Genomic DNA, 10,788 nt, shown 5'->3' with positions numbered 1-10,788 from the left:
GCTTTTCAAGTAGCAATGCATCTGTTTGCACTGGAAGGCCAAGACCAGCCGATGGTTCCTGTTACTCATTTACAAGCTCCTCTTCAGATGCAAGTCTCCGCTGCGTTGCAGCATAAAGGCTTTTTTTTTTTTTTTTTGCTTTTCGGTCTGATCTTATTTCCTGCGATCCATAATGAGATGAAGGCCTAGGGATTTTATGTGTGTTATTCAGCTGCAGAAATGTTCTCCTTTAAGCAAGGTATTCTCTTCCTCTTTGTATTTCCATTGTTTTCTATTTAACCTTTGCAAAATACGTGTTTTGCAGTTTAATTGTAATTGCGCGGTCTGTGTGCGTCCTCCTTTCTGCACTGCTTTTACTTACTTCTCCTCTTGGATCTTCTACCACCTCGAACAAATCAGTGGAAGAGTTCAGAACAGAGATGCTTTGTAATTTACAAGCAGCGTAGCTTGATGATGGGCCCAAGCTTAGAAAAACTCAATTAACAGCCAAAACAAAGTAAATGTTGCTTGAGTAGACATCAGCAGGAGTGGAGAGTGTTTGCTGGAAGCACTCGGAGCTGCCCCAGCCCAAGTCCAGCCCCTGAGCAGGAGCTCTGCGGCCGAGAAGCACAGCTGCTGAAAGCAACGATTTCAGTCGTACGGTTTCGGCAGTTTAACTAACCTGCTAATTCTGACTACAAACATCCAGACACAAATGATACAACACTGTGGTGGATCTGTTCTCTCCCAGTCAGAGTGCCTGGAAGAATAAGCATTAATTGACAACAGAGGAAATCACAGGAGGCTGCATAAAATCGTAAAATAGGGCAGATGCATATAAAAAAAAAATTAACTCAGGCTAGAGCAAATCGAACCATGACTGCCGTAGCATTTAATGTGTTTAATAACAAGCTGACTTACCAACATGATTTCTTTGCCTCAGACTCCTTTGATAGTAAGACTTAAACAACTGGCTGCATCTGGACATCTTGCGCTTTTTGAACTTTTCTTTTGTAGTTAATTTTTTTTTCTCCGATTTTACAGCTCAGCTTTCCTTGTGGGTAATGCAGATAATACTTCTCTATTTCCAGTATTCTTTGAAACACTCATCAAGAGTTCTAAGTGGTCTTGGTGGTGGAAAAGAAGTTTGTTGAGTACATCAGTCGTGGTTAACAGCTGTAAGCCTCGCTCAGGTTTGGGAGGGAAGAACAGGGGGCTTGAAAATAGCTGGTTGTATGACATGTATCTGGTAAAAAATTCTAGTAATTTCCCACTCTGATATACACTTATGAATAGACATATCTTCTAGTTAACCAGCTCTGGACCACTTCTTGCTCTGTGTATAGGCAAAGTCTGGCTTCAGTTTTCCTAAACAGAAGTTTTGTCAGCTTTAGGAGGAAGCTTAAATTGAGTGGCAAGTATTTAAAACACTTCTTCTTGAAACATGAGTTTTTAAAATCTAAGCAATGCATGAAAATTTGAAAGAGAGGAAAAAGTGTTTCAGTTTTGTTTCTGAGCTCCAGATTGCTCCTGTGTTTGTTCTGATTTGTAGAAGGAAAAAAACCCACCTCAATAACACAGGTAGGATGTGTGTGTCCCCTGGTGTCACTAAGCAAACCAAGAGATTTCACATTACATTAATTTGCAGAGTTTGCAAATATTTCTGAAGTTGCCTCTTGATTAGATTTCCCATTACTGAGTAACTGGGGCCCTTAAGAAATGCACTACTGAAAATAATACCTTAAATTAGTTGTTTATGTGGATGAAGGAAAATATTGACAGAATATGGACACAGTCTAAATATTAACGGGGGCTATATGGGTAAGAATTTGTGTATGAGAACAAGGCTTCCCCAGGCTTACTGCTTTTAAAAAGAGATTGATGCTTCTCGTGTCACATTGATAATAGTGGCAGTCTCTTCCTTCTTCTCAGCAGGCATAGCTAGCAAAGATGAAAGTTTCTTTGTAGGCTGGCATGAACTGGTTTCCTTAGTTCTGTGCATGATAATATTTTAATTAGGCAATTCATTGTGGTGGTGACTAGCTTTTCAATTAACCATTTTTTAAAAGCCTTCTCACTTCCTCTAATTACATTACTTTAATTTCTTAGTGAAGGAATAAATCTTAAGAGACAGAAATTCATTCACCTGAATTTTTGGGTGCTAAAAATACTGCAGAAAATCCAGAAAGCAATATGCAGTGGATAAAATATTAATGGCCACTCTGTTTCTTAAGCAAGTTATTTGTGATTAGGAAAACGGGTGACGCACAGTGCGATGTGCGGAATTTCTAGTTGATCTTGCTCTTTAGAAGAGTGAAATATGACACGTTTCTTATAATTGAAAAATACCGTGATGTCTATTCCTTAGATCACCATCAAGTAACTTGCCCGTTCAGACCCTGAAGAACCAAATTAATTCCTGATCAGCAGAATCAAACCTAATATGGAAGCAGTCAAAAAGTTTACCTGAAGATCATTTCCTCATGTTTTTATTAACATTTCACAGAAGTTACGTAGGGGTTAATAAGTTACTAAGAGATGCTACAGGTATTACTACACGTGGCATGTGTATTCAAGTGCTTGGAGCATCTATAGCTGTTGTGGAGGACTATAGGTGAATGAAACTGCTCAGACTCTGAGCTGTAACTAGAATCCAATTCCTTCATTTTTTATTTTAACCTTTAGTTCCAGTAATATTTCTGAAAGATCTGAAATATAGCTTGTCCTTTCGATAGGTTGTAACGGGGAGAGTGGAGAACACAAGGACCTGATAACAGGACACCCAAACTAGAGCTGGTTGGAAATGCTTTAGTGGAACAGATTTTCTTCTAAGAAATATAGCTTGAGGGGTGGGGATGGGGATTCAGTATTAATTAGAACATGTTGATATTTGACCAAGAAGTCTGATAAGGAAAAAACCAGAACAAATATTTTTTTTATTTTCTTGCTTTCATGCATTTTATCCCAATTTATATTTTAAATAACATCTACTTTGAACCTTTAATAATAGTAATGTTATTTTTTTAAAGTTTTGACACTTTTAAAATATTTCTATATTGGTAACAAATTATCAGAATTCTCATTCTGCAGGTAAATAAAAATTTTGACTTTCTGTTCCAATTCAAAATAAAAACAGATTTTGAAATGGCAGCTTTTCCTGCGGAAAGAAAATCCGCCTTTCTAAACAGACGTACATGTGTCTTAATATAGTTTCAATATCACAAAGATTTTCACTGCAATTGACACTAATTGGAGGGGACAGGTGGTGGTGGCAGTGGGGAGGAAATCTCTCCAGGGTTGTGTAGAATTGATAACAGGATACACAGAACTAGAGCTGGTTGAAAAATGCATAAATATCAGTTATGTAAGAAATTGATTAGCTAATATTAACCCCCCCCCAACAAATTAGCAGAAACTGCAATATAAGGTAAACTAACAGGAATAAGAAACATACTTTTTCTTTTGTGTCTTCACAAAGAATCCCTAAAGTGGAACTCAAAACGCCTAATGGTCTCCTATGACTGCTCCTAAACACCTCCCAAGTAAGGAAACTCAACACAGTGCAAAAAATGGAGAGTTTTTGTGGTGAGAGGCATTGGAGGAGCTTCATCACCTCGTTGGTTATAGATACGTGTGTTCGTGTTTGCATAGAAATGACTCAATCGCTTTTCATCTTGGAAGGCAAATCTTTGGGTAGCACTAGAATAAATTCAGAGTTCAAGGTTAAAATAAATGCCGTTGGTCAGCAATCATTTCTTTAAATTCTCGGTAGATTTCCAAGCGCACAAAGTCCTGTGCTCAGCGAGGGAGAAAGCTCGAATACAGACCCTCTGGTAGGTGAGAGCCTGCCAAGAAGTCTGAGTTACTGCAGCATACATTAACGCAAGAGGGAGTCTGAGAGATGTCTGTAGCACGCGTGCTGTGGGAAAGTCTGTATTCCAGAGCTGAAGAAGTGAAGATATTATTCCCAGTAAGATACAGGCTGTGAGAGAATAGTGGGAGAATAGATTTAAGAAGGCTAGATTGATGGCATTTACTTTGAGGGTCCACTGGTTTTGCCAAAGGAGAATGGGAACTGCTGAGTTCTCAGGCTTTTAAACCAGTGGACTGACCCCACAGAAACAAAGTAGGCGCTGATAAAAAGCCCTGGCAATTAACTTTCAAAAGGTAATGTTTATTACCAGAAATCAGATCATGTTATCGTTAGTGTTTAATACTCATAAACCAAGATGTAATTGAAAATTTTCACAAGATTGAGATGTTTTTCATACTGTAAATATTAATCTCTAGACAGCTTAAAACCAAAATATATACGAGAAGTATGTAAAGTCATACGAGGAATTGAAACAAAAGTGCAATGGCCTAGAAACCGTTGAGAGAGAATGGTTGTTTGATGTCCCATGGCTTGAAAAACAGCTGCTTTTAAAACACGAAACTCAGCTTTCCTTCCCATAACCACTGCCTTTCCTCCAGGCACTGGCTCAAAGTGAATCAGCTCGAGGATTAATACTTTTGCACAATGTTTTTGACAAAGTGTGCAGTGCCAGACTGCATGAGCTTGAGCAATGCTGAGAAAGGGGTTTTCCAGAGGAGCAATATAGCGCCTTGGAACATCAGCGTTAGCCACAGAAATACTTCAGACCCTTTGATAAACAGCTCTGGAAACAGAAGTGATGTCTCTGCCTGAAATGCTGGAGAGGAAAGCAAAAAGAATGGGTAAAACCAGTCTCCAGCAGTGGGTTCTCAGCGTTCCAGGTTTCTCCCAGCTTCAGCGACGCTGCTGAGATTGGTCTTGGGGTACCTGTGGTTTCCAGCAAGGACGACAAAGTTGCACAGCCAGCTGCTGGTGGTGATCTGGAGTGATCTGGGTTTGTAGGGCGTTTCCACTTGTGATGTGTGTAGGTGGAGTAGAGGCAGTGATCTAAAAGACTCTCAGCCTACATCTTGTCCCCGTCAGCTCTTTTGGGATGAGACATGGCTAAACCCCGTGGTGAAAGTGGTCTGTAGGAGCCTGGCTGTGGTGGGGAGAGACTTGCCATTCCCCCAGGGACCTGGGCCGACAAGGGCTGCCCTGCAGCGAGCCCATGGCCAGAGCTCTTTATTTATTTGACTTTTTTTTGGCAGCTGGATGAGGACAAGGACTCAGGTGTAGGTCTGGTGCAGTTATTTATCACCGCTGTATATAACCTGCAGCACTGAAACAACATTATCGCTGACTTATCTTATCTAGTGATTGCATTGTTATAACGCTTCCTTTTTACGTACTGCAAATGAGAAGTTGATAGGAAAAAGACAAGCGTGCAATAGGCTTTCCAAAGCAGAATTGACAGAGTGCTGTTCCTGCAGGGGTACATCTCCCAGCGGCAGCTTCCTATTGCATATGGAGGAGACGATGATCTATCAGTGACTCACTGAATGCTTTTCACTTTATCATAGCAAATGATCAAAAAAAAAAAAAAAAAAGGGAAAAAATAAAATTTCCACGGCTTTATAAATGCAATAGGAGCCTGCGATTAAAAATAAGGAGCTTAGCATGTGAAGGGTAAGAGCACGGCAGCAGGAGCAGCAGGTTAGATGTTATTGCTGTTATTGAAATGGAGCACAGGGGTGACCACACTTTACAGGAGCTTTATTGCTTCACGCTAGTAAAAATGAATCACATTTCTCTCTCTCAGCTCCTCATTTTTCCTCTCAAAAGACTGATAGGAAAAAAAGATAATAAAAAGCTCCAACATGAAAAAAAATTTGACTTTGCACGTCAGCGCTGTGTACAGATGGATGATTCACCAGAATCCATCTCTGTGGTTTTAAGCTGGCTTTTTGTTTGAACTGTAAACATGTCAGACTTTGTAGAGATTCCAGGTTCAGGCCTATGCTAATACTTGCTTTTATCAGGTAAAATGTTACGTGATGGCGTAGAAGGGACTCCTGCTGAAAGCGGTCCCCTTTGCTAGTTTGATGGGAAAAAAGAGAAATCTATATGAAGTCTCCATTTCTGTGCTCTGAGATATTATTTCCGTGGAGGTTTATACTGGCCACTTAAATGGCATCTAGAGGCGCTTTACAATATTTGACACCATCCTTTGCAGTGTTGGGGGGGGTGAACTATACAATTTTCCAACTCTGAATCAATTTTGTGACTCTCCAGTCTCCGTTAAGCAGCTTTTACCTTTTGTTGCCGTTACAGTCTTGGGAGTTATGGGCAGCGGAAGGCTCCAGCTATACACACACCATTCAACTCAAGGCTTTGTGCTAGGTAGTGCAGGGACTGAAAGTCATTATTTAGGAAGCCGTATCATAAAAGTACTTGCAGATGTACAAAGGACAGGGCACTGGCACCAGCCTGCAAGCAGCGAAGAAAAATTGAGTTTGTAGTCCTGTAATATGTGCATCTAAACTACGGATCTCGTTGTTCCTACTTGCAACAAAATTGTACTAGTCAATGTTCAGTCTGCAGCAGCGCAGCCTGCCAAAGCTAAGCCGTGCTGTCTGCAATAGGAACACTTTGCTTTCTGCGGTGCCTGGCATCTGACAGTCCTGAAGCATTTTGCAGTACAAATGTTAATTAAGCTTTACAGCAGCTTTGTAAGGTAGGTAAATACTGTTAACAGACATTCCAGCTAAGGCAGAGGTCTGCCTCTCCTGTGGAAGCGTATCAGGGTGCGAGAGGAGACCTGTTGGGAGGGTAGCCCAGTGTCTGGGGCCAGATTTGCGCTGGAGGAAGCCAGTCTTCAATTTCTGCGTGGCCTTTTGTGCTAGCAAATTGGGACCTACATCACAGCTGGGACTTCTGCTATTATTGCAGCAGGAAAACTAACTATAGTAATAGAATTGCTCCATAGACTGGAATAGCACGATGGTCTGTCTGCCAAGGAGTTATTTTGGATTTCCCCCCAAATGAGACTAGAATCCAGCTTTTGATATACATAACAGCTCCTCTTGTTCCCACTTAACATGCAGCTTTTACTCGTTCCAGAAGTGTGACCTTGTGCCTCAGCTGTGGCAGCGCCACGTTGTGTGGGCTTGCTCTCTGCAAAGCTCGCCGAGCAGCAGCCGCGTGCCCTCTGGTCTGGCGTGAGCCTTCATTTCATTCACCCGTTGGTGAATCATTAGCAGTCTGTGCGCAGCTTGTCAGCCCTTTGTGTTCTTCCTTCTGTGCTCTTAGTTTCCTAGCAGGAGGAAAAAATGCTCCGGGCTTGTAGCTGTCACATGTCCTTGTCCAGAGCTTCTCCTCCTAAGGGTGAATGCTCTGTCCGACAGCTCGCCTCCAAGCTGCAATCTGACGGCCGAGGGCTATGCCGGCCGTTGTTTAGACCCATCTGAGTCTTACGGGTAAATTCTGCAGCATCTCTTTGCAAAGGGGTGGGAGGGAGGACGAGGTAGACAAACTGCCCAGTGCCCTGTTTAGCAAACACCTAAAACCTGGCCCGCTGCGTTGCTTTGTCAGACGCTGTATGCTGCAAAACTGATTAAATAAAAATGTAACATGTTGGGGCCAGAAATCGCCCAGTTCAATGTTAACATTGTGTAAACACTCTCCAACTGACTAAATTTCAGCAGATCCAAAAGTTGCCAGAAGCATTCTAATGCTTTCCCTTTCTGCCAAAGCTAAAATGGCAACTCCAGCCCCATTACCGTCTCCCTGGGACTCATTAGCATGGCGCCGGCGTCGTTTCTGCCAGCGGTAGGCAGCCGCAGGGGAAAGTGTCACACGTGCAGCTAGTGGCAACCTTCACGCAGGAACAAAACTATGAAGCAAAACTGCAGCGGAGGGGAAGGATCATGCTTAATCGTATGCAAATCAGTGTAGCATCTCACAAAGATTTGATTTGCGTTTTGAGGCAGCTGCTAAAAATGTTGTTTTAACCCCTCTTGGGACCGTAAGTATATCCAGTAGACACAGACTAGATAGAGGGTGATTACATTTTCTAATAACTTTAATTTTACAAGGTAGAACATTTGAAAGCTGCCGTGTCTTTCATCCTTGGACCGAGTTTGTCGGGGAGATGTCCATGTAAGGGTAATTGTATTAATGTTAATACAGCAGAACCCTGCCAACTCATGCAAAAAATTGCACTAAGAAATGCCCTGCAGATTTGTCAGGATGTGAGAAAGTTTTGCTATAAATAATGAAACATGAAATATAATTTTCAATGCACAAAGGACATGCTTTCTCCTTGCTTTTTATTGTTTCATCACAGGCAGCCCAATACTCAGCGGTGCTGCCTGGGCTCCATCATTACGCCATCAGGCTGCGTATCCTCTTCCCCGAATCAAGCGCTTACGTGCTAACCTGAGAACCTCAGCCAAGCCTAGTTGTTTTCCCATTTGTAAGGGCAACCGATTGCGGTCCTTTGCCTTCCTGTGACCAATTCCACGTGTTGTTAAGCTTGTGTAACTCAGGTGGCTTTTTATTGCCTGTCTCACAGAAAGCAGCACTAGACTTAATGCAGTTGCTTCAACATGACCCCGCTGTAAGAAAGAGCAATATTACGGCCCAGTGCCGGTGAGGAGCAGAGAGGTGCTTCAGGAGGCAGAGACCTACGTGAAGGCTGAGCCCCCAGTGCCTACAAACGAATAAATGAGCAGCACGCTGCTGCGCTGGCACTCGGGGAGGAGTCGTTTGTGTCCTGCTCCGCTAAGTTATTGTTCAGGAGATAGCAAATTGGTCTTTCTGTGGCTTCAATCCATTTTGATTTGTTTTCCTGTATTGAAATCATCTGCCTCCAGCTGCTTTCTTGGGTTGAGTTTGACAGAGATGCACAAATGGACTCGTGGCTCATCCTCTTCTGAAGAACATCTGTAGTTCTCCTCCCTTTAGTTTCTGGTTTGGGCATTTGCGATAGGAATGCCACTGTTAGGGGCCAGGATTCCCTGCTCTGCAAACACAAAACCAAAAGGCAGTCTTGGGCTCAGGGAGTTTCCAAGCTTTATTTTGTTTAGAGACACGTTGCTGATTGCAGGTACGTAGATATCGGTGGACTTCATCGTGCTTTGGTACTGCCCTTGACAAAATCTTCCTAACTGTTAAAATGAGGCCCTGCTGAATGAGAAAAGGGCTGCCCAAAGGCTTTGCCATACTCAGGCAACCTTTATGGCAGCAGCCCATTTCATTTCAGCCCTGCGGGGCTTGTCTCCTCCTTCTCCACCCACAGATGGCCGCAGCGAGCACTTGTGCCCAGCTGCAGGGTTGGTGCCTTCGGTGCCTCTCCATCACGTGAGGGAGGGAGATTGTATCACCCCGAGACAATCTACTGCTCTTCGCCGGTGTTTGCTCAAACATTTCATCATTATATTACATGTCTTGCAGGGCACCGTTTTGAATTTGCCTAGACTCATTGAGATTACAGAACCTTTTATTAACAATTGTTCTCCTTCTGCCTTGCCCTTGCCCTCTCCGAGGTCTCCATGCATTGTAAACCGGCAGCTCTTGGTCTCCGTTTTGGGGTCTTTGTCTTACAAAACCAGGCACGTTCTCTGATCCTCTAAGAAATTATGTGGATTCGCACCTTTCCTGGTTTTCAATGTTATTTTTTAAAATTGAGGTACCAGGGGATTATAGAATATTCCATCATCGGTCTCACAAGTGCTGCAAATGGCAGTACGTTTAACTCCCTATTTGTTGTTTACTTGTTTATACATCGAAGGATCGTTTTCTAGGTTATCGTCCCTTATTCTGTAGCTGTGCCTAGGTACACTTCTTGTTCCTAGATAAATAACCACAAATTTAGCTTTAAATGAACCTGGTGAAAATGAATGGATTTCCCTGAGATATCAAGGTTTATTAAAAATTAAAAAGATCTCATCTAACTCTGCTCCAGCTCCTCTGTGCAGGCTCTCCTTAACTGCCTTAAAATGTTTATTCCTAGATCTTTAACATCCTCTTTAGTTACTCAAGGATTGGAAGAGGTTTAATTTTCCTGCTACCTTTTTCGTATATGGAATGGAAATATGTATTGAACAATTTTACCTCTTTGCATTATTATTATTGAAAACTTTGCCAGCTGTATAGCTGCTGTGCTGCTGAGGTTCTTTTGCTCTGTTTAAACTCTTTGTCCTCAGCCAGGCCTGCGATTGCTTTTTCTCTGTCCTTTTCAGCTTTCCTCATAAATATTTCATCTTTTCTAATTTTGTTTACAGTAATTCCTATTGATTTCCTCCTTTTTAGTCATTTTATATTGGCATTTTGTTCCTAATTGCCTCTTTCACTTTGCACCAAATGCAAATGTGCTTTTAGCCAAACTTGTTCTTTTTTTTAATTGTTGTATTGTGGCTCTTGGCCATCTCATGATTTTTTCCCCAAGAACTCCCAATTCTCATCCTGTCTACTTTTTCTTTTCAGTCAGTTTTTGGGCATTTTATGTTCTCAAGTTTTTGGGCAACAGTCCCTTTGAAGCCTCAGGTATAAAATTACATGTGTCACATTTACTCTTCTGCTTTCTGTTCTGTCCTTGCTTTTTAATATCTTTTTTATTATGTTTTGCATAGTATTATATTAAACTGCAATATCTGGATCAGCAACAGTCTTACCAATATGTTTGAATAGCACTTGGAAAATCATGTCCTGTATCTTTGTGGTCCAGACTGTTTGCAGAGACCATTCTCTGTTCTATCCTTTTCTCAATTAACACAACAAAGTTCAACTCTGAGCAATTTGTTCTGATGATGTTTCCATTTCAGCCCTGAAGAAGTACCCATATTCTTCAGGCTGTATCTGTGTGTTTTTTTCTACATAAATTAATTGGCATAATAAAGGATATTCCTCCTTCTACAAACCTTGCTTGCATCCTTAGATTCCTACAGCTACAC

This window comes from Grus americana, chromosome 15 (assembly GCF_028858705.1).
Source record: "Grus americana isolate bGruAme1 chromosome 15, bGruAme1.mat, whole genome shotgun sequence".
Lineage (NCBI taxonomy): Eukaryota > Metazoa > Chordata > Aves > Gruiformes > Gruidae > Grus > Grus americana.
This window is presented reverse-complemented; position numbering follows the sequence as displayed.